The 26,125-nt window shown below is 39.7% G+C and overlaps 1 long non-coding RNA gene across 1 annotated transcript; it reads left to right on the forward strand.

The window, feature by feature from the left end:
* The first annotated feature begins 447 nt into the window (after positions 1-447).
* Positions 448-26,125, forward strand: LOC140342248 (uncharacterized). The gene is made up of 6 exons (XR_011923021.1): positions 448-4,512; positions 23,144-23,309; positions 23,610-23,691; positions 23,770-23,856; positions 25,396-25,474; positions 25,842-26,125. It is a non-coding gene; the product is annotated as an uncharacterized lncRNA (long non-coding RNA).

Raw genomic sequence — 26,125 nt, forward strand, 5'->3', positions numbered from 1 at the left:
TCATCTGGTTACAAAGTAGACAGAAATAGAAATACAACTAGTATATACTACAAGAATATTTAATATTAACATTAATTAGCTATACAGTCCTAGTTAACCCTTCAACATGTATTCCCCCCCCCCAGTATCCCCCCCCATCCCCCCCCCCCCCAGTACTCACAGGTAACTTTAGACCTTCTTTGATCTTTTTGCCATTTTGGCTATTCTGTTACTTTCTATGTGCCAGACACTCTTGCTGCCCAAGAAACAGCTGAACACACAGAAAGCCCATATTCATACCCTGTTAATGCAACGTAAATTATCTTGAGGACAGAACTGGCCAAATCAAAAAGAAGAATAAGTACAACACCCAGGAAAAATCTCTGATTTTTTTTTTTTTAGTAGAATACTCTACCCCAGAGGTTGCTAGGAGTTCCTTGAGCCATGACAAATTAGGACCTCCCAGATCAATGACACCAATTATTACTTTGGCTGTTAGTAAGGATAACATTTTTCCCACTGGCCACCACATTAAAGTGCTGTGGATGTAGTTTTTTGTAGGAAAGATTTATTAAGACTTGAAAGTTATTTTAAGGGTTTCCTTGTAAAGATTTTGAGAAAGAATGCTTTGCCCATACAGAGCAAACATTTTGACACCATTCAATTTTAAACCCGTATGAGAGTTAGGGGTATCATGGTCCCAGTTGTTATTTACACTTATGCTAATTCTGAAACAATTCCTTATTTTTATGACAATTTGCACCCATTTCTATAACCTCTGGCAAATATCTGAATTATCAAGCAGATTCTCAAGCATGTCACCTTTTTCTGCAATGCATAAAAGCAACTATTACTATTATAAAAAATATTATTAAACAGTATTTATATAGTGCCAACATATTACGCAGACATCGTTCATTAAATAGGAGTTGCAAATGACAGTTACAGACAACGACGCAGGGGGAGGCGAGGACCCTTCCCAGAAGAACATACAATCTAAGTGGGGAATGTATCTTTTAAATGAGCAGAAAGTAGTGATAAGCCAAATTGGATGCAGTAGCCCATTCCTGAGAGTTTGGCAGCCCTGGAAAGGTCCTGGAGCCTTTCATGTGAGGAGGTTATTATTATTATTATTATTATTATTATTAATAAACAGGATTTATATAGCGCCAACATATTACGCAGCGCTGTATATTAAATAGGGATTGCAAATGACAGACTAATACAGACAGTGATACAGGAGGAGAGGACCCTGCCCCGAAGAGCTTACAATCTAGTAGGTGGGGGAATTTCACACACAAAGGATGTGAGATATGTAGTGTGGGAAGTAGTGATGGTTTCAAATGACAGAAAAAGCCGGGTAGGCAAGTTTGAAAAAATGGGTTTTGAGTGCTCTTTTAAATGAGCAGAAAGTAGGAGCAAGCCGAATAGGACGAGGAAGACCATTCCAGAGAGTTGGAGCAGCTCTAGAAAAGTCTTGTATTCGTGCGTGTGATGAGGTTATGAGTGAGGAAGTCATTAGTAGGTCATTGGAGGAGCGGAGAGAGCGGCAAGGGGAGTATTTTTTAACCATGTCAGAGATGTAAGTGGGACAATAACTGTGTAGGGATTTGAAGGCAAAGCACAGGAGCTTAAATTTGATTCTAAGGTGAAAAGGAAGCCAATGGAGAGAACTACAAAGGGATGTAGCGGAAGAGGAGCGGAGCGAAGGATGGATGAGTCTGGCTGCAGCATTCATAATAGATTGTAGAGGGGAGAGTCGGGTTAGTGGAAGGTTATGAGTGGGGAAGTCACTGGTAGGTCATTGGAGGAGCGAAGAAAGCGGCTAGGGGTGTATTTTTCTACTGGGTCAGAAAAATAAGTGGGACAAGATCTGTGGAGGGATATGAATTTGATTCTAAAGTGAAATGAAAGCCAATGAAGAGAACTACAAAGAGAGGTGGCAAAAAAGGAGTGGTGATACGTTTGGCTACAGCATTCATAATAGATTGTAGAGGAGAGAGTCGGGTTAGTGGAATACCAGGGATGAGGATGTTACAGGAGTCTAGATGAGAGATGATAAGAGCATGTACAAGGAGTTTGGTGGTGGTCTGTGGGGACAGGTAGGGGCAGATTTTAGAGATGTTGTGCAGGTGAAAGTGACAGGAACTGGAAATGTTCTGAATGTGGGAGATGAGGGCGAGGGCAGAAGCGAAGGTGATGCTGAGACAATGTGCCTGAAGGGAAGAACGAATAACAGTGTTGTTAACAGTTAGAAATATGTCAGGGGGAGATTAGGAATGTGGGGAGGAAAGATGATAACTTCTGTATTATATAGAAGTTAATTTTTCCCTTGTGAAATGTTTGATATGGTTCAAACAGGTAAACAGGCAGAAGTTCATATGTGACTGGATCTTTTAATGTTCATGGTAAATGAAGCAGTAGAAGATGCCAAAAATAAATTTGCTAATGCTTCTCATTATCAGCATTGTGTGTATAAAGGGAGGGTGGTATAGGTAGAGTAGATGTAGATCTACCTGCACCAGCAGTAAGAATATTTCCATTACAATTAACCATTAAAAATAACCATTGTGTAACTTTTGCCATAGTTTCTATTTTCTGGAACACAGGACTGTATCTTACTGTTTTTACCATGAAATAACTTAAATATATGCACTCCTTTGTGACATATGACACCTGTAATGGCATGTGACGCTATTATGTGACGTGACACCTGGTTTGACATGGAACGCCACTATGTGAAATCTGACACCCTTTTGTGATACATCACATAAGACACCCCTATGTGACATATAACCCTGATTAAAAAATTTGAGTCCCCTATGTGTAATATGGAAACCCTATGTCCTGAGATGCCCCTTTGTGAAATTTGACATGTGATGTCCCTATGTGACATATGATACTGATAATGACATGGAAAACACCTATGTGACATATGACAATTCTTTGTGACATATACCATCCGTTTTGGCATGTGATGCCCTATATATGACACCTTTGTATAACATAAAACAACCTATGTCCTGTGACAGCCCTATGTGACATATCACTTTGATTATGATAGGGAAATCCCCTTTGAGACATGAAACCTGTAGCAACTTTTGATATGTGGCACAATCCGCAAAATTGTTCTTAGACTGTGTTAACAATATATGAATATGGCAGTCACATTAGATTGTAAATTAAAAATAATTACTCCTAAAAGGAACTCTGGGAAGATTATCTTCTTTTAAATATGTTATATGTTTTCGCTACATTGTTATAGGGTATGCAAGTGAGGGAAGGGAAAAAGACCCTACAACAACTAGTAGTTAGGAAAAACACCTTACAACAACTAGTAGTTAGTTCTTCTTCCTAATCTCAGCCCCAAATTTATACAGGAAATGAAGAAAGAAGAAATGACAACTATTTTTTTTTTTTGCGGCAAACATTAAATTGTATTATTAAAGTGCAATATAATAAGGTGCATCTTCACGCAAATTCACAGTGAATACAATGTCAAATATAGAGGCACCTCCAGATAAAACTATACAGAAACTTCCTATATGTTTGCTAATATACAGAATAGTACGTCACAAACCTGACACATTTCACCAACAGGCTTTTTCAGGCAATACATTGAGATCGCAACAGAATTCCAAGAAGACAATAATAGGTATGTAGTATCACATCAAACAATATCAAAAAAAGTAACATGCAGATATAAAGAAAGTGTGATTTTCTGGCTTGTAAATTGCATACATCAAAAATTACAAGTTACAGGTAAACAATATGTGCGCATGTATGCAAAATCATCCAAGGTAATATCAGCTTGTTACAGAATATATCACTGCTAACAGATTGGTAACTTTCAAAAGTCATAAGTACCTCATAGGATATATATGAAGATTAGAAGGCAAAATTATTATGTGGGGGAGTTTTAAACATGCATTGGTAAAATTTCATGTCCCAAATCGAAGATAACTGCCACACGCAAAGACTTGTTGAACCACAGATGGGGACGCTCCTACTCAAATTCTGACATCTGCTAGAAAGAAAATCCATGCTATACTGGCATGCAAAGTATCTTAACCCCCCTGGCGTTCTAATTATGTCCATATTTTTATGTCCAAATCGGTACATTGCTTTGTGTGGAAATTTGTTGTTTAATATTTTAGACCTGTAATTATTAGGAATAACTCCCGGGTATTATAAAGTTTGAAACACAAGCCCTAAATTATACTTTAATAAAAAATTTGTTATATAAAATAAAATTTATGAAAAAAAAATAATTTTTTTTTTATTTGTCCAAATTAGGATACAATATTAGAATAAACTTTTGGATTTATTATTCATTATTTAGATTTTTTTTTTAACTTTATCACTGTGATCAATGTTTTAAAAGCAGAATACAGTGTAATCTCCTTTTAAATTTCCCGCCAAGGTATGGCTTCCCGGCGTACCAATGCTTCACGCATCAAATTGATGACACTGAGGATGTGATGCAGAAGCTGGACGGGGATCGCTGAGGATACTGCTGGATTGAGGGAGCAGGTAGGATTTTGTTTTTACCTACCCCGAGTGTGGCTTGTTGTTACCACTTTTGGAATGTACAATTCACCCCGAGCCACACTTGGGAATACCGCCAAGGCGGGTAAGAAATACATCATAGAGCAGTTCAACCCTTTTGTGCTCTGAATCCAACTTTTTTTTTAATGTGAAGAACCCAGAGCATATTACCCTCCTGGGTGGTTCATTTCTGTCTAGATTTAAATGTCCAAAAGCAGTACATTGTTTTTCATGAAAATTTATTTTACATTGTAGGCCTGTAATTCTTAGGCATAACTCACTGGAATATGTCCAAACAAGGGTCTGAGTATGATAAAGTTTGAAACACAAAATCATGTCAAAATAATAAATTAAATTTAATAATAAACTTTAAATAAAAAACACAAAAAGCAGACCATTTATCTAATAAACATCCTGGGTGTGGTATATTTTAAAACAAAGGGACAGCACGTCACAATTCGGGCAGTAGAAACAGGTTTCTTTTCTAATTTTTATCTCAGCGTCATCCTGCTTAGAGCAACACACCATGCACATTCTTGTTGGAGTTTCCTTTCTTGTGCTTGGTGGTACATGCTCCATAAAGTAGACCAATCAGACATTCTGGGTTCACCACTGTAGTAGCACACTATCCAACTTGACCTGTATCCATATGTGGTGTTTGGTATTTCAAACATATGGCCTCACAAACCTTCTGAATGAATCAGGGTGAGGTACTGGCCTGTCATTCTGTTTGAAAAGAATGTAGGCATTCCACAAACATTGTTACACAAGATGTCTGAAAATCTTTTTTTAATACTTCCTTTGTTGCTTTCTAACGGCCAGATAGAAAGTCATTGCCTGGTCCGCTCTGTCAGCGCCTCCCATGGTGCTATTATAATCCAAGACAACTTGTAGTTTTAGGATCTCTTTACCACCTCTTGTTCTTGTCATAGCAGTGACGGTGTTATGTACGGTGCTCAAAAGGCAGACATCCTTTTTGTCATGTCATCACAGTGCCATTATTTTGCCTTGCTGCCAGGCAACACTTTCCCCAGTCTTGAGCTTCTGTTTGGCGAACATGGATAGCATTTTGCGTAGGTAGCCCTAACGGTTCCATAAGCATCAGTTTTATGCTGGATGTATCCTGTTGCTGATTCGCACAACATAAATTATTTCACACCAAACTGTGCTCTCTTGGATGCTATGTATTGCACCCAGCTAAGCCTCCTTCTGTAGACCATTTAGACTTTTGTCTATACTTATTTCCCTTTGTGGCACATAGCTGCTTTTGAAGTTATACAGGATCATTTGATGGACCTCCCAAGTTTTTTTCAGCTTAGGTGCAGAATGAGTGGTCTTATCAAAAGTGTAATTATTGGAAAAATGTAAGTATTTCATGATCAAGCCAAATCTATATTCTGACAATTAGTTTATTTAGCAATTAGTTTATTTGTGGACCAATACCATTTCTGCAGGGGTTTCCCCACCACTCCCTAGAGAATAACTAGGCCCAGTAAAAGCCAGATGTCCTTTTCGGTGACAGGTTCCCACTTCCTTCTTCTGGAAAACCTCCTGTGTGTAGCAGCTAATTGTTGCTCAGCGTACCTGTTGCTTTCCTCAACTATTTACTGAATGACTGTCATTTAGAAATAACTCCAGGTACGCCAAGGGGTTGTAGTCCACCTCTACTTTCAGGTTAGGCGTCCCAATAAATAGGAGTTTTGTGGGCACTGGCTGAGTCTGACTAATGTCAATCAAGCACCAAGTGCGAACATCACTAATCTTCAGTGACAAAATCTTCGCTTGCACTTTTGGTGTTGATGACAGGTCTCCAGGTGAATCACTGTCGCTTGACTTCACTAGTAATTTCACGTCACTATCTCCAAGTTGTTGAAAAACAGCTTGAGTTGAGAGACGCCTTTTGGAAGCCATGGCAGAGGTCAGGGCTGACGGCGGGCAGAGACGTCAGAATCCAGGCAGAGGTCAGGACAGGCAGCAGGCAGAAAATGGTCAGAATCCAGGCAGAGCTAAGGGCAGGCGGCAGGAAGAGACATGGTCAGAATCCAGACAAAGGTCAGGCAGGCAGAGACGGTCAGAATCCAGGCAGAGGTAAGGGCAAGCGTCAGGAATAGACATGGTCAGAATCCACTCAAAGGTCAGGCAGGCAGAGTTGGTCAGAATCCAGGCAGAGGTAAGGGCAAGCGGCAGGAACAGACATGGTCAGAATCCAGGCAAAGGTCAGGCAGGCAGAGACGGGTCAAAGGTCAGGCAGGCGGCAGGCAGAGAAGTGATCAAAGGTCAGGCAGAGGTCAGTAATGGAAGGTAATGGCAGACAGGCAGGGCACTGTAATACTCACTCCAATGATCAGAAATATACTGGTCACTTTGTATTGGATTCAATACAGTTATTTTGTATTGAATCGAATACAAAAAAATGTGAAATTCCTGCCACTCTCCGAACGCACCAGCCGCACGCACCGACGTCACCCAGAACTCCTGGATGACTGATCAGAGGCAGAGGATGCGAGTGGACAGGCAGGATGATGGAGGATGTCAGCGGACCAGGTAATACTTTATTTATTATTCTTTTAGCTACCCAGAGTGTGGCTTGGGGTTACTGCTTTCAGCTATATTTTTTTTTTTTTACCCTGAGCCACACTCGGGCTTACAGCTCGGGTAGTTAAACAAGTTTGGGAAGAAGCTCGTAAAACTTGTTCTGAGACACGTATGAGAATCCTTGTTTCATATTATGAAGAAGACATAACGAAAATTGATATGGACATCCAGTCACTTCAAACACGTCACAATCATTGAGACCCAGATTTTCCAAGAAAGATTTTTAGATCTAAAGAAACAATTGGAGAAATACAACAATAATATCTTTACTAAGAAAGACAAGAAACTACAGAGAGACAAATGGGCTTTCATCAACAGAGGCGTGGGAATCTCCTCCTCCCACTAATAAATCTAACACAACCATCAGGGATGTATCTGCAACATTAGTGTACCAGACTGCCCCTAAGCCTCAGTTACCTACCTCTGAGGCCCCTACCCCTATCCAATCAGTCTCTCACCAACTTACTGAATTGGAAGTGACCTCAAAAGGGAAGAAAAAATCTAAGAGCGATCATAATGTCCTGGGCCAGTACCCTAAGAGAGCCCCAACAAATAAACCACCCAAACCAAGGACATCTCTGAGTGACCCAGGGAATATCTCTTCCACCACTCTCATCCAGCATTTTGATTCATATTTGTCCAACTTCAACAAACAATAGCGATTCCATCGAAAGGCTTGAACCATTGGTAGGGGCAACGGCACCCACGATTACAACCTTTACTACCAATACTATGCTTAGCAAAACTTCTTACTCCCTTTTTACCTTGGGAGCTATCCTAAAGGATAAAGCAAAGAACACATCGGACATTCTACATACCCAATTGTCCTCTCCATTAACTAAAAAAGGATCGATGGAGAATTATTTTCCCAAATTCAAGAAATCTAGATATTGTTAATCTCTCAAGCCATTAGTTACCTGAACTTGAAATTCAAGTACTTAAACTAGATTTATCCTATTGCCCCTCTCACCTCCTAGACAAGTTTGAATTAATCAAGGACATAAATCTGTTTCCCAGAAACCTTGTAATTAAATCCATGTTTGACAAAATTTCTGACACCACCCCATCATTTATACCATGTGAATTCCAAAAACTCGAATTCCTAAAAATCTTATACAATTACTCACTGACAATGAAGAAGATTCCTTCTTCAAAACTTCACCTAAACTCCCAGCATACCCACCGGGTCAGAAAGATGTCTCCTACCAAATCACAGGAAAACCCCCTTCTACTTTTTATCCCTAAATATCCAACTACCCTTGAGTCCAACTTTTTGTGGACTAACCCGGGATATATATAGTTACCCGGGATATCCTACTAACTGGAACACAACACATATACCATTCCCCTGAAACTCACAACACCACAAACCAGTGCCATCCTATCTCTGAAGAAGAATAAGGCTATAGTTATTAAGTCTTCAGATAAAGGAGGAAATGTGGTCATCGTAGATACGACACAACACATTATAAATCTATATGCCTCCAAATTTTGAACAGCAGATAATGGTATCTACCTATCAGTTCACAACAATTGGAATATTTCAAGAAAGAATTCTATACGTTACTATGGAATGCATATATAGCATATTTCATCAATAAAAAAACAAATGATTATCTCTGGATCCAGCACCCACTCATACCAACGTTTTATATACTACCAAAAATGCACAATAATATCACAAACTCCAGTGGCCGACCTATAGTTTCAGGGGTTAATTCCCTCCCCACCAATGCCAGCGAGTTGGTGGATTCATATCTTGGGTTAGCAAATTACCATAATACCTGTTCACCAAATGCTAGAAGCCTAGCAAACAGGAAAGGGGAGTTAGAAGCCTCAATGAGTAAGGAGAATTATGACTTGGTTGGCATTGCTGAATCCTGGCTTTGTTCTTCGCATGACTGGGCTGTCAATATAACTGGGAGTCAAACGAAAGGGTGGTGGTGTCAGTATGTGAGAAGTGATCTAAAAGTGAATGTGAAAGAAGAAATTGCGGATAGAAGAAACGATGGGATTGAGGCATTATGGGTGGAGTTGAATGTGGGGTTGAATAACACACAATTAAGTATTGGAGTCTGCTAAGGAAGAAATAGAAAATCAACTACTAGCACAGATAGAAAAAGCAGCAAAAAGTGGAAGTGTTTTAATCATGGGAGATTTCAACTACCCTGACATTGACTGGAGTAATGGCACTACAGGAACTGCAAAAGGGAGGAAATATGTGAATTTAATAAAAAATAAAATAAATGGTACAGTTTATAGAAGCCTCAACTAGAAATGATACGCTGCTGGACCTAGTTCTTTCTAACAAGGCAGAGCTTATAACAAATTTGCTTGTAAAAGAGAATCTGGGTAGCAGTGACCATAATATGATTTCATTTAATGTAAGCTGTAAACAGAAAGCAAAAACAGGAAAGATAAAAACATTTTTTTTTAAGAGAGCAAATTTTCCATTATTAAAGGTCTCTCTTTGTGACTTGGACTGAGAGAAAATATTGTCCTCAAAGAACACTGAACAGAAATGAGAATCTTTCAAGTCTGTTCTACAAAAGCACACTGAAAAATATATTCCAATAGGTAAAAAGTTTGAGGCTAAAATTAAAAAAATGATGTTATGATGTTAAAAAAGCTTAAGAGATGAATATGGGACTTTGTCTGGATTTAAGGTCAATCAAACAAAACCAGAAGTTTTACCAGTTAATTTGGATCAGGCACTGATTGATAGATTACAGGATAATTTCCCATATCGCTAGAAACAGGAAAACATTAAATATCTTTGAGTTCAATTGTCCCCTTCATACCAATTGCTCTATAAAGCAAATTATCCACAATTATTCCAGGATATTAAATCACTTCTGACCAAATGGCTCACTCTCCATATATCCTTCTTTGGGTGTAGCGCCCTTATTAAAATGTCTGTCCTACCAAAACTGCTCTATCTTTTTGAAACCTTACCGGTGAATGTATCAAGTGCAACCTTAGGGCACATTCAAGCCGAAGTACTTAACTTCATTTGGGATTATAACCATCACCATCTTCCCATTATGTATTATGTTCATTGAAAAATAGGGGAGGTTTAGGGGTACCAGATTTGTAAAAATATTTTTTAGCCTCACATCTTCGGCAGAATGCTTCGTGGACCACTTTAAGGGGTTACAACAGATGGACAGAGATAGAGAAACTTTGGCTTGCCCCTGCACATCCTAACTCGATGTTATGGGGATCCCAACGCTTTATACCTGACTCATCCCTATTGGGACCTATGCAGTTCACTAGACGAATTCGGATTTCTAGTAAAGAAAAGTTCTGTCTTGTCTCTCCCAAGTCCTTACTAACTTCCTTTCTATACAACCCCCAAATCCCAGATAGCTTGACTAGGCGTATGATTTTTCCCTGGGTTTCTAAAAAGATTTTCTGTTTTGGACATATTTCTAATCCAGTCACCAGGAAGTTATTGCCCTTTGTGGATCTACAATCCAAATTTGAACTACCTACATCGGCCATATACAGCTACTTACAAATCCTTAATTTAGCCCAAGCCGTCACTAGAGACTTTATCTTTTCAACCCCCACATTGTTTAAACATGTATGAGCAGGTGGTCCATCTCGCAGAGGGCTGATCTCTGAGATTTACAGGATATTCACTACTGAACCTGTGATGCCTTTAGTCAAGCATGCTTATATGACTAAATGGGAGTATGACTCGGGATTACCGCTTTTTGCAAGTAAAATCCACCTCGAGTCACACTCGGGATTACCGCTAGGAGGATTCAGAAAAAGTTGGATGTTTTTCTAGAAGCACAGAATATAACTGGGTATTTAAGGCTTTAAAGTAAAAATAACAGTTGTCTTCCTCTGAACTAACTATATCTTATTGGGTTTTTTATCTGGGATATGTTTATTTCCCTAGTGGTTGAGCTTGATGGACTTATGTCTTTTTTCAACCTAACCTACTATGTAACCATGTAGCCTAAAGGATACTATTGAGCTACTTAAACTCACTAATATGGCAGTCCTCCCTAGCACCATCTTGGTAGCCATAGATATTGAGGTGCTTTATAGCAGCATCCCGCATGAAAAGGGTTTGGAAATGATTACTCGCTGTTTGGATAGAAAAATACCACATGAATCCCTTTAGAACGCTTTCATTATTCCTCTATTGAGGTTCATCCTGGAAAGAAACATTTTCACCTTCCATTACATCAAATATTTGCAGGTACAATGGTTGGCGATGGGAACTAAATGTGCCCCATCTTACGTGAACTTGTACCTGGGAGAATGGGAAAGAAACCTCTTCACCAAACTCACCCAGTTCCAGCAATATATTCTGCTATGGCACCGATACATTGATGATGTCCTGATTCTATAAACAGGCTTGGCTGAAACCTCCAGGAATTCTAGAACCTCCCTGGCGGTCTGATTATGTCAGTATTTTTGAAATCAAAAGCGGTACATTGTACATTGCATGAAAATTTGTTGTTTAATATTGCAGGCTTGTAATTGTTATGAATAACTCGCAAATATGATAAAGTTCAAAACACAAATCATAAATTATATTATAAATAATGATTAAAAAAAATAAAATTATATATCAACAATAAATTAAATTTATTAATTTAATTAAATCAAAAACACTGAAATCTGTGCAGAGAGTGCAATATTATTGTTAAATTAGTATGAAATATTTATTTTTTTGAATTTTTTTTTATCACTTTATTACTGTGAATAACAAGTTAAAAGCAGATTACATTGTAATCTGCTTTTAAATCTCCTGCCAGGCCACGCCTCCCCGGCGTACAGAGGCTTCACATTAATCAAGCCAAGGATGCGATGCAGAAGCCGGCCGGGGATCGATGGAGAATGCGACTCGATCGTGAGGAGCAGGTAGGATCTTTACAATGCTACCCCGAGTTTGGCTCAGGGTTACTGCTTCTGGTACATAAAATTCACCCCGAGCCACACTCGGGAATACCTCCAAGGGGGTTAATAAAGTACAGAGGAATTACTTTAACATGAAGTTCACGTTGGAATCCAGCACCAATATGCTACCATTTCTTGATGTATACATCCGTATCAATGAGAGAAACAGATGGTAGGCAACACACTCTTGCTTGCCACCTGCAGTCATCCACAACCCTTGATAAAAAAGCATTTCATATAGCCAGTACTTGAGGCTCCAGAGAAATTGTTTAACAGAGTCTGACTTCAATAAAGCAAAAGCACTCCAATTAAGAATAATTGAAAGAGGTTATTCTTAGAAACTTTTAAATAGAATCTTTCTTAGAGCCTTCAGCTTTCCTGGAGAAAACCTATTTTTCAAAGATCATACAGCAAACAAAAGCATTAAGCAGGCAGAAACAGGAATCATTACTGTATAAAATTAGCAACATGACACTATTTGAAAAAATCTGCCAGAAATACTAGCACCTATTAAGCACAGATCGAAAATGAAGTAAATTTGTAAAAGGGGCAACCTCAAATATTCTTTAGGAAGGCACCTTCATTAAAGAATTATCTGGTACATAGTCATTTCTCCAAAGCAGGACCTTGGATGAGGGTCACCAAGAGGACCTTCAAATGTGGAAGATGCCCTCAGTGTCCACGGATAAAAGAGGCTATGTGTATCACCCTTCCCAACGGCGAAGTGCATCGTCCGAATCGGTATAAATAGATTGCACTACAATGGAAGTGATTGACTTAATCTTATGCCGATGGCAGAATGACAACACCTATCAGTATTTACATTGGTATGAAACACAACTTTAACCCGTATGCCTTATGGTTTTTTGGTTTGGAGCACATACTACTATATTCCAGCGGTGGGGACATTAATATGAAACTCTTTCGCAGGGAAACCAAATGGATTTTCAGAAAAAAACAAAACTTACATAACAAGAATTCAGACATACAACACATACATCCTATTTATACATATCAGCGTAGGCTTTGTATGAACAAAAAATATAAAACCTATAATCTGCATTGACCCTGAGAAGCATAACAATAAACAGTAATAGCCCTTATGGGTCAGTATTGCATATATTAGTACAATTATATAGAAAACAACATAAAATCTTATAGAAGCATATGGCACAGAATATAATCTAGACAGCAAATAATGAGAAATAAAAACATATAACAAAAACAAACATATATAACAAAACAGCCTAAGGGGGAAGATGGTACATAAAGCAGAGCTAGAAGAGGTAGAAAATAACCCTCAATGTCAGGATAAGAATCTAGCTAGCAATCATGGTCGCTAAGATAGATACGTTTGGAGTCGGGGAGATTCTTTCAACCAATGCCAGGTAGACCATATTATTTTGAATTGTTTGGAGACCCAATCTGCTATAGAAGGGGCAATAGGTTGCTTCCATAATCTCGGAATAATAGCCCTAGCAGCTGTAAGAAAATGACGTAAAACGCCTCTTTTGATATTTTTAAGTGAGCCCGGGACCATATATTAGAGAGCTACTTTGGGAGTATTGGGTACGGTAGACCCGGTGCAGTCATTAAATATCTGAATAATTGTGTCCCAGAAGCGAGATATAATTGAACATTCCCACTATAGATGAAGCATTGTCCCTCTTTGAGAGTGGCATCGCCAGCATCGGTCGGAGTGTGTGGGAGAGATTCTTTGTAAGTCCACGGGGCAATATTACCACCTGGATATAATTTTGTAATTAACCTCTTGAGCTTTACAGGTTAGTGCAAGCTTATGTGTGAGGATAAATGATTTTTCCCAATCATCCGCAGTTATGAGTCTAGTCATTTCCCTCTCCCAATATCTGGTGTATATAGGGGCAGTGGGCTCAGAGTTCTGAGTAAGTAGCCCGTATAACTTGGAAACAATGTGGGAGGGGCAAACAGGTGAGCTAACTGCTCAAATTAAATCAAGCCTCTATGTAATAAGGATGAGTCAGTAAAGGAGACTACAAATGAGGTCAGTTGCCTGTACGAGAGCCAGGATAGCAACTTGCTTTTGTTTGGGAGGTCAAGGGAGGACATAGGGGGAACCCGTTCGTTGTGTAATATACTCCTAAGATGACGATTGTCCCAAGCGGACCAAGATAGAAATGTTGCGGTTCGCATTGCCGGAGGGAACGCTGGGTTATCAAATAATGGTGTCATGGGACCCGGTTTCGTTGACAGTTTGCCCGATCTAAGGAGGGTATCCCAATTATATAGTAAGTCAATGGTGAGTGAAGCTATAGGAAAAGTTAGCTTTAACAACGACCGGTCCACCCACGGTAGGGAACGGAGACTAATTGGCGATAAGAGTTCCTCCAGCAGAACCCATTCTTTCAACTCCTTGTTGTGAAACCAGTCTATTAGACGTACTAAAACTGATGCCCTATAGTAGGATATATTATCTGGGGCCCCTGCTCCTCCTCTATGTTTGGGCTTGACCAGGGTACTGAATGCCAATCTGGGGCGCTTCTTATGCCACAGAAATTTCAAAAACAACCTATGTATTCTACGTAAATATGCAGTTGGCAAGAATATGGGAACCATTTGAAATATATATAATAATCTGGGGATAATATCCATTTTAAGAGTGTTTATGCAAGCGAACCAGGAAAGAGGCAGGGAATCATACTTCTGAAAATCAGATTGAAGTTTACTATACATTGGGGAGAAATTGAACGTGAACAATTTAGAGGGATCCTATGTAACCATTATACCCAGGTACTTAATGGCGTCAGTACAAATCCGAAAATACATATTAGTATGTATAGTTGACATTTGAGTAGAGTCTAAGGTAACATTAAGAATTTCAGATTTGGAGTAATTTACCTTGAAATTACTATATAGACCAAATTCATCAAATTCCTTCAGTATATAGGGGATGTTATATACATCAGTAGGTCATCCTCATATACGGAGAGTTTATATTGTGTGCTGCCTATCTTGATTCCCTTAACATCTGGATTGTGTTGCAGGGCCACAGCCAAGTGTTCCATAATTAAGGCATAGAGCAATGGGGAGAGAGGACACCCCTGCCTCGTGCCGTTCTTGATTTGAAAAGAGTCAGAAAGAGCGCCGTTAAGCCGCACACAGGCTCTGGGTGAAGAATACAATGCTGCAATTCTGGGGCCCACCTGACGTAGCGCTGAATACATAAACTGCCAGCTAACCCTGTCAAAGGCTTTTTCAGTGTCTATTGACAGTAGGCACATGGGGGCACCTGTAGATTGCCAAATTGGGTCAGCAGGATAGTCCTAATAGTATTGTCTCTGGCTTCCCTTCCATAAATAAACCCAGTTTGGTCCTTATGGATCAACGAGGACATGTGTGGTGACAACCTATTGACAATCAGCTTAGAAAAAATTTTCGCATCTACATTGATCAGTAATATAGGTCTGTAATTAGAGCATACCATATGGTCTTTGCCTGGCTTGGGAAGGATCATAATATGCGCTTCTAGACTCTGTGATGGAAACGGCGTGTCAATAGATATAGAAGAGAATACTTTAGTCATGAAAGAGACAAGATTAAGGGCGTGAAGTTTATAAAACCATCCGGGCCAGTAAATCCATCTGGGCCAGGGCTTTTCTCAGGCGGTGTGGCATGTAAGGCAGCAGAGACCTCCTCCTCGGTAAATGGGTATTCTAACTGAAATATCACCTCAGAGTCTAATGTTGGAAGAACTGTTTTAGTTATATATTCCTGCAGGGAGGAGGGAGTCGCATGCGTAGGGTGGATTTGATAGAGATCTGCATAATATTTATGAAAAGTTTGCAGAATCTCTTTGGTAATAGATGTCAACCCGCCATTAGTGGTCTGGATGGATGGTATATATGTGGTGGATGTGTGCGGGTGCAGACCTCGCACCAACAGTCTGCCACATTTATCCCCGTGTTGGTATATTAATTTACAGAAACGATCCCAGTGGCGTTGGTGTGCTAAATCATACAATCTCAAAAGGTGACTTCTAGCAGCTGTCAATTCTAAAAATACATCAGGGGCCATGTTTTGTTTATGTAGGCGTTCCAAGGGGCGGATTTTATCAGATGTGAGTGTAATATCCTGCGATCTAATCTTTTTAAGCCTGGTTCCTTGTTGTATCAGGACCCCTCGAACAACCGCTTTCATAGCTTCCCATTGCATAGGAAGGGGAGTGGGATCTGAGGCGTGATCCCCAATAAAATTGGTAATCGCGTCAAGAATCGCCTTTGCACAAAGAGAATCCTTGAACAGGGAGTCATTACACCTCCATGTCCATTCTCCTGGACCCATTTGAGGAATCTGGAGTGAAAGGGATACCGAGGAATGGTCGGACCAAGGACAAGACTCTATAGAATTGGTAGGACACCAATCAAGCTTCTCGCCAGAATATAGTCTATGGGGGAGTACATATTGTGCAGATTGGAGTAAAAGGTATAGTCTTTGGTAGTGGGGTGCAGGATGTACCATATATCCATTAATCTAAGATCGTACAATTTAGAACAAAGGGAGTTTAATTTGGAGTATGAGATCAGGGTTTTCCCTGACGAGGTATTAATGCGGGGGTCCAGTACACAATTTAGGTCCCCACTCACTATGATAGTTCCCTCCGCAAACCCTTTCAGAATCTCCAAATATTGAGATAGGGCCGTTGTGGGTTGATGATTGCGTGCATAAAAAGAGGCCAATGTAAATTTCTTATCCCAAAGAGAAATTTTGAGAATCAGGTATCTGCCCTGAGGATCAGAGCAGGAGTCTAGTATCTGTACTGGTGTTGAGCATATAATAATTGAGAGCGCTTGTTCGGGGCTATTTAGACCCTTCACATTAGGAGTGCGGATTCTCAAAGTTTGCGTTTGATTGTGTATTAAGGACATTGTGGGGAAGGGACAAGGGAAGGGGCACCAGACGGGCGAGGCGGGCTAAAATCTCGACCGTGAGGTGAAAAACTAGAGCAGGATGCCAAAGATCTCAAATCACCGCCCAAGAAGACGGTAGACCTATGTGGGAAAAGTGTCTGCGTGCGGCGGAAGGAGGCAAACAGACAAACAACAAGTAAACAAGTGAGTCCCACCTGGGGAACCCACAAAACCATAAATAATATGAAGAATAAGAGTATTCACTGAGCATTCACCCAATATACTAAACAGTTATATAAGCGTATTAGCTAAGACATAGGGCTTGAAACAGATGACATCAACATACAATGAGCCATTCACCAAATTCCTGCTGAATTAGTCTAAGGAGAGAACACTGTAGCTCAGGCACCCACTAGTGGCCCCAAATCATGTCAACCAAATAATCTAGAAGGCATTCAAAGTTGCTGTTGCTGTTAACTGTCAGTAGGACCTATAGTAATAAACAATATATAGTTATCCCTTATCTAAAACCTGAAAGGAAATGGAAAATTTGACATAGCTACCAGTAGATGAAAAGTCCCACAGTGAATGAGAAACTTCTTAAACAGGAACATAAAGTCTCTTCTTCAAGGTGGGCAGTCCACTCGACTAAACACAGATGGCTGTACGAGTTAAAGTCGGGGGTAGTCTAATAGCACATGGTGGCCTAGAAAGTGTGTGGATATATAAGATGGTAACTGGAGGTTCCGATAACATCACATGAGGTGGCTTGGAAGTTGAAGAAAACTTTTGTCGGTGTGGATTTAACAGGCTAGGATGTTGTAGAAGGAGGACGAGAAAGATGACCCGGTAAAGCGTTTGGGGATCTATCAGGCGGAAGTCGTGGAGGAGCTTGCAATTCCGCTGGTTTGCTGATGAGGAGTGAGGTCGCTGTGGGCCATTCAGGTAATATGATGTCAGGAAGGTGTAGATCCCGTACAATGCGAGGCAAGCTGGATGGCTCACGAAGAACAAGGGTTCTGCCTCCCAATCTGATAATGAGATGGAAGGGGTATCCCCATCTGTATGGGATGTTGCGTTCACAAAGAACTGTTAGAATCGGTTTAAGAGCCCTGCGAAGGTCCAGTGTATGTTTAGAGAGGTCAGGCATCAGTTGTATCTGTGCCCCAGCATACTCGATAGTGGTAGATTCTCTGGCTTTTTTCACAATGTCTTCCCTGGTTCTGAAGAAGTGGATGAAACATATAACATCTCTAGGACGTTGCGGGTTTGTGGTGTGTGGGCCCAGGGTTCTATGTATCCAATCTATCTCTATATCAACATCGGATGGAACAGCAAGGAGTTTAGCAAATATGGAATAGGCCGCTGTCGATAATTCTGAATTTGGTATAGTTTCAGGTAGACACCTTATACCGATGTTCCGCCTGTTGCGATTTTCAGCATCATCATGTAATAAATACAACATATTAATTTGCGCTTCGTGGCGTTCCAAAATATCCGCATGGGACACGACTTGTGAAGAAAGATCAGCACATTGGGTTTGGAGAGCTGTGGTGGCACTGGTCACTTGTTGGATGGATTGTCGCTTGGCGTGAAATTTTGCCTTACAACTTGCTTCCAAGCGACCTATACTATAATCCAGGTCTTGCCTGGTGGGTAGGGCTCTGAGGTGGGCCTTCCAATCCTACTCCTCCTCAGTAGCCATTGTAGCAGGGCTATGACCTAAAGATTCTTCCAATGTAGGGAGTATGCAGGGGCTGCAGATGGGAGAAGCAGAACATACCTCTGATGGTGGTGGGGTAGAAGCCTCTGAGCCCTGTGCATCAGGCTCCTGCTGAAGGCTGGCCCACAGCTGTATGAGTTGCGACTCGGGTGCCTGCGCGTCGGATGCGGCTGAAAATCGAGCCCCCGGCTTTGAGCCCTTGTCGCGGTCACTTCGTCCTCCTGCGAAAAAAAACCCGGGGATGCCTCCAGATGATGAATCGCCTCCACCGGGGCATCCCTTTTGTGCCCCCTTGGCTTTGGGTCCCATGAGCAAGAAGAAAAAGGCGCTCAATGAATTCCCCCAGCCGGGACACGGAGCTCTGTGGATGTGCGTCCTACTCCACTGCCATCAGGCCACCCCAAATGGATTTTTAGGCTTCAAGCAACAATCAAACCAGGTATCTATAATTCCTTATCATTGGTATTTAATATCATTTGGTTCTTTATTATTATTTGGTAACATAATAAATAATAATCACCTTTGATCTCATCTGACACATATTATTAATTATTTGTTTGTTATAATTACCACCTTATGGTTCCTCGGGTATATACTGGTTACTCTATTTCTGTTAGGTAAAAGTTGGTCTTCATTCAAACCTTAGAACTATCTTTCCAATGACCCTGATTTATGAAAGCTCTCCAAGGCTGGAGAGAATACACTTTCATCAGTGAAGCTGGGTGATCCAGCAAACCTGGAATGGATCTGGTCCAGGATTCAAAACATTTGCTAGCAAATATCAAATGATTTTTAAAAATCCATTCCATGTTTTCTGGATCACCCAGCTTCTCTTGTGAAAGTGGGATCTCTCCAGCCTTGGTAAGCTTTCATAAATCAGGGCCATGGTATCTTCTACATGTATCACCTACCATAGTATTTCTGATACTCTTGGGACCTGATCAACCATAGCTCTAATTATAATTATCCATGAATTCCTTTGCTTAGGAGAATGTTCCTATATCTTGATGTAAATAGCATATTCCTCTCTGTGACATATTTGAAATTTTTTTTATTAAGTATCGCTACAGACTGTTATCCAGGATCTTGACTATTTGATATGCTTACTGTTATCTGTCGTTTTAAGTTTAATAGTACAAATGTACATTATGTAATCAGAGGACTATATTCTATATGTATCAGTTTTTTTAATTACTCTGCATTCCTGTCACTCTTGACTTATTGTACATCTTTGAACCATCTTCCTGTCATTTTTGAGTAAACAAGTATAGCACCATCCTTTTATTCCCCTTCCCCTCTCCTCTACATCTGTCCATTAGTTTCACATTATATCTACATCCTATTGCTCTTCAACCCGTTAAAGAGCATTCATCTATCATTCATTTATCTATTCCTCCCCTCCTCCCATCATCCACACTCCTGTCCTGGCGCTTTCCCCACCCACCTTGACTGCACTAATGGGGGACCCAGTGCCCCCTTTGTGTGGCGCTTGCTGCCCTATGCGTTGCTCTGCAGAGTATTGCACTGCATCACTCTTCTCCATTATTCTGCGGTATACAATTGCCAGTGTCCTGTTTTTCTTTCACTGTTTTTCTTTCACCTGTTTATGAATGCTGCATGTCATGTTCTGCAGCTTCACATTTCTTCCAGTACAAACCTCCATATCTCCTGAACAGTATGTCTTACCGACCAAATTTTCAGGTTACACAGGGGACCCTCATAGCTAGCAATACCTCAAATTCCATCTCCCCACCTTTAATGCCTTTAAAAATATGGGGGTCATAATATTAAAAACTAGTGAAAAGCTAACATCAGGGTTGCTGTTTAAAATGTGAGTCTAGAAGCCCGAAATAAACATACAAATTATGGACCCCCAGGGCAACTTACATAGCAAGGAGATGCGACCCCTAACATTATACGTACCTCACAAAACTAGAAATGTCATACTACACTACCCTGTCCACTTACCCACTTTGAACCTCAATTTCTCAGGAACGGGGAGATGTACAAAACAAAAAATGTAGGTGCAAGTGGGGGACACCTGTGGCTAACACCCCCTAAAATTTCATCCCTAGGCCATTGCCAGAACATAAAAAACTCTGCCCATCAAAAAAAACTACCCAGTTACACATTGGTGGAGGCTTCTAGGTGAACAAATATATAGGTGCAAGTGGGGGATACCTGTGGCTAACCCCCCCTAAAATTTCATCATTAGGCCATCGTCAAAACATAAAAAACTCTGCCCATCAGAAAAAAATGTGTAACAGTAGTTTTTTTTAATGGGAAACACTTTTTGTCCACTCCCCCCCCCCCCCCCCGCGATTAAAATGGTATAGTCATCATATCATGCTACCCTATCACACATAGCTATCCCTCTACTCTCTATGAACCCCAATTTATTTGTAACATCTCGCTATAGATAAAGCTTTTATTGACACGTGTGAGAACAATCAAATGTGACTATTGTTCTAATTGTTTTATGTGCTGCATGAAACAACCTAAGGACTTTCTACCTTACAAATTAAACAAATCAAATGTGTACATTTTGTGCAGTTTAGAAACAGTTCTTTATGTACCTATTATAAGAAAAAACTCCTATGTAGGGGTCATGTCTTGGGAAACAATTGTTACTATCATGAGTTCTAAGGCTTGGTACACATGTGCAATAATTCTCATTGGATATTTCATGATCCTTTCCAACGACAAAAGACTGAAAGATGCATGAACGAGAGCTGTACATACAGTGCCCTTCTGCTCTATGGAGAGGGGCCCCCCGCTGTGCTCTCTCCCCTTCCCCTTCAATACAATCGTTTCTTAACCGTTATTTATGGATCCACCAGGACGGTCGTCCGGACTACAAGTACTGTACACATGCCAAATTCTCGTCTGATATCAGGCCTGAGGTGATTAATCTTACATGTGTACATAGCCTTAATTATAAAAAAAATATTTATGATTGAATGATGGTCTGTTGGGCAAAAGCTTGATATACCTTGGGATGAGTCAAATAGTGACTCATTTTAGTGGGGGATTTTATTGCTGCAGTGCCATTACATGATAAAGAAAAAGGTATACCCGTCTACATACAGGTATACATGCTACCCTGTCACATAGCTATCCCCTTACTCTCTATGAACCCCAATTACTCTGTAACATCTTGCTATAGCATAACCTCAGAGACTTTCTACCTTAAAAATAATCAATAAAATGTGTACGTTGGGGTTCAAAGAACGTAAAGGGACATTTATATGTGACAGAGCACCATGGAAACAAGTTTTGGTTTGGGGGGGGATGGGGGTAATCACACTTACTATGTGACTCATCCCAAGGTGTAATAAAGTGTACCTAAACTCGGTATTTTCACTCTACATAAAAGGGTAGACAACTCTTTTATTTAAAGTAAATATTTTGTTTGTGTCTTTTTAGAGTGCTACACCCTTTTTAAAAAAAAAAAAAAAAAAAAAGCGTGCAGCACTATTCTCCTAATTCTCGATTGCCTAGGCAATCAAGAATAAATGGAAGCACAGAGCCTCCTGAAATACATACGTCACGCATCCAGGAGGTTCTTGGCTGCTCCATCTGCGCATGCCCGAGATGCATGCGCAGAAGAAGCCCTTTCATCAATAGGGAAAAAAATTGATCTCACGCATGCGCAGATACTGGGATGACGGACGCGGGACCCGATGGAAGAAATCTCGCAATGGATAGACTGATCTGCGGGATCGAAGGTAAGTGTGATTTTTATTGTTTTGGATTTACTTCCGTTTTAAACTTGTGACTAACAGACAATTGTTTAATCAGATATCATAAATCTTGTTTTTTTTTTAATGAGGAACTCATGATAGTAACAATTGTTTCCTATGACTTGACAAAACCCCTCTATCAGAAAATTTATGATAACAGGTACGTAGAAAAGAGGTTAACTGTTTCTATACTGCACAAAATGTACACATTTTATTGTTTAATTTGTAAGGTAGAAAGTCTCTGGGTTGTTTCTATGTAATTCTGGTATTCATTTTACTGTTATGAACTCATGCGGCACATAAAACGATTATAGCAATAGCCACATTTGATGGTTCTCACACATGTGTCAATAAAAGCTCCATCTATAGGGATGTTACAAAGAAATTGGGGTTCATAGAGAGTAAGGGGATAGCTATGTGTGACAGGGCAGCATGATATGATGAGTATAACATTTCAATCGGGGAGGGGGGGTCGTGGACAAAAAGTGTTTCCCACTGGCTCCCACATTTTCAATTTGTAACATCCCTCTGATCCAGAGAAGGTAGGTGCCCAACTATGTGTTTAAAACCCAAAAAGGCAAAGTCCCTTCCATTCTGTCAGTGCCGTGGCCTCCTGGGATACGTATGCCAAGCATCCAGGAGGCTCGAGAACAGGCATGCTCAGGAGGGAATTTTCTGTCATTGAAAAAAAGAAAGATGGCGATCTCACACATGTGCAATGAGATTGACTTTTTTTTTGACAAATACAGTGACATACGTCAAGGATCTGTGCAAGTAAAGGTGCTCACGGTGAAGCAGAATCCCATAGAGTAAGATCGGCATCCCCTTACTCCTGCTCTGATCACAGACACACTCTGCAGCGTGGGCTGTTTGACACATTATTGAATTACTGATCCCATCTCACAATTCCTTGAGGTAAGCTGTGCTTTATCCCTCGTACTGTTTTAGTAACATTATTTTTTGTCCTACATATAGTAACACCTAGATACTTAAATGTAATTGTTTAATCAACCTTTATTACTTACTAGCTGATTACTGGGTGTTGCATGGGTATTTATTTATTCCAATCTTCTATTATACATGAAAAAAGGAATCAAATAAAGCTATAGTGTTAAATCAAAGAAATGTTTTTTACAGGTTTTAAAAGTATAAGTACAATATACAATTAAATTAAAATACAAATAAATTAACCTAGATTATTTACATATGTTCCAGTTCTGTTTTAGTGCCGAATGGTATCATTTGGAAACATGAGTTGTATTTTCTGATGGTATCAAGAAAATGCTGTGACTCTGAGGTATTTGCTGATGTGTAATTACAAAGTTTTTGTGGTAGTGTTTGCAGTTGGCAGAGTTTGACTTTTCCTTTTTTGCAGCAAATACCAGAAAACTAAGATTTAAACTTCATGGCTTGACAGTAACTACAAACCATTTCCATTTTCCGATGGTAACACTTGCATGCTGTGAGTAGTCTTTATGTGGATCATAGTGGAAACCTTCTGATGCTAAGCTAAAATGTTGTGCAGTTCGTAATTGTCTGGCTCTTTCTCTCATTTCCTGTACTCGGATCTCACGCTGTTGTACTGTTTCTGAAGCTCTAGATGTAGTAGCTCTTTCTCTCTTATTCTGTAGTCGGGCCTCATGCTGTTGTACTGTCTCTGAAGCTCTAAATGTAGTAGCGCTTTCTCTCATTTCCTGTACTCGGGTCTCAGGCTGTTGTACTGTCTCTTAAGCTCTAGATGTAGTAGCTCTATCTCTGATATCCTGTAGTCAGGCCTCATGCTGTTGTACTGTCTCTAAAGCTGTAGATTTAGTAGCTATTTCTCTCATTTCCTGTACTCAGGTCTCACGCTGTTGTACTGTCTCTGAAGCTCTAGATGTAGTAGCTCTGTCTCTGAAGCTCTAGATGTAGTAGCTCTTTCTCTCATTTCCTGTACTCAGGTCTCACGCTGTTGTACTGTCTCTGATGCTCTAGATGTAGTAGCTTTTTTGCGCATTGTGACAAGTCTTTTATTACTGTCCTCTGGATTTTCTTGTCTACGCTGTTGTTTCATTTTTTTGCCTTTGATTGCACTCGGAAAATTGCCTTACATTTTCTCTAAGGCATTATTACAGGCCAAAAATCTGTAAGAGTCCAAAAAAAGTATGTAAGCAAAAGGTACACTGTCACTGAGCAATACATACATACATACATCAATAAATACATGCAAATATACCTCTGACATATACCACAGTGCTGTACAAAGATCAGTGGTGCACTCACATGAGTCTGAGTCTCGATGCGTCTTACATGAGCCTAAGTCTCCATGTCTCGATGCGTTTATGAGTGATGGTGGAACATACCAAGTTTGGTTGAAATGTCTCCATGCATTTCCTAGTCATCCCATACACACATCTATACATTTAACATGGTTGAAATGTCACCATGCGTTTCCTAGTGATCAGCAAATATAGCTCTGACATATAGCACAGCGCTGCACAAAGATCAGTGGTGCACTCACATGAGTCTGGGTCATATGTCTAGCAAGTTTGGTTGAAATGTCTTGATGCGTTTCCGAGTGATGGTGGAACATAGCAAGTTTAGTTGCATGCATTTCCTAGTGATGACATACACGCATACATACAAACATCCAAATATAGCTCTGACATATACCACAGCTGTACAAAGATGACTGGTGCACTCACATGAGTCTCAGTCATATGTATGGCAAGTTTGGTTGAAATGTCTCCATGCGTTTTCGAGTGATGGTGGAACATACATACATACATCTGATTATAAATATTTAGATTATATAATATTATCCCTAACAAAAGTTCTTATTATAACCCTTCCACTATTGACCTTATTATTACGTTATGTACTACTTAGATCTTAATAATAATCTTTTATTTCCAACCTTGTTATTACTTTTATCAGGTAATCTTTACATTATATGAACTACCCAATAACTTCTTCTCTATAATCATTTAATAATTAATGGTACTTATCTTTCCTATGACAGCATTATCATCTAAAGACCACTCCCATTCAAGAATTTCTCACCTTTTTCACCTCCCAGCATCACATCTTTTCACCTGACAGTAAGTGACCCCCCCATCCCACATAAACATTTTTCATGTAAATATTATATATATATATATATATATATATATAAATATATATATATATATATATATATATATATATATATATGAGGTACTCTTCTGACTTTTGGAAGTTACCAAAAAAATCTGTCAACAGTGGTATTTTATTCCCTAACAAGCTGATATTACCTTGTATGATTTTGCATACATATGCACATATTGTATGCCTGTAATTTGTGATATGATATTTGATGTATGCAATTTACAAACCAGAAAACTTCCTGTTCACACTTTCTTTATAACTAAATCTTACCTTTTTTATATTCTTTGATGTTATACTACATACCTTTTATTGTCTTCTTAGAGTTCCGTTGCCATCTGAATGTATCCCCTGAAGAAGCCTGTTGGTGAAACGCATTGGGCTTGAGACTATTCTGCATAAAAGCAAACGTATAAGAAGTTTCTGTTTGGGTGATAAGCAGTTTTTATCTGGGGCTGACTCTACATTTTACATTGTATTCACTGTGAATTTGCATTAAGATATACCTTATTATGTTGTACTTTGTGGGTGGACAGTGGCTCACATGATTTAAGATGGTCAATTCAATTTGATTTATGGTGCTTGAGTCTTAAATGACTAAGATTGTT

This window comes from Pyxicephalus adspersus, chromosome 12 (assembly GCF_032062135.1).
Source record: "Pyxicephalus adspersus chromosome 12, UCB_Pads_2.0, whole genome shotgun sequence".
NCBI lineage: Eukaryota > Metazoa > Chordata > Amphibia > Anura > Pyxicephalidae > Pyxicephalus > Pyxicephalus adspersus.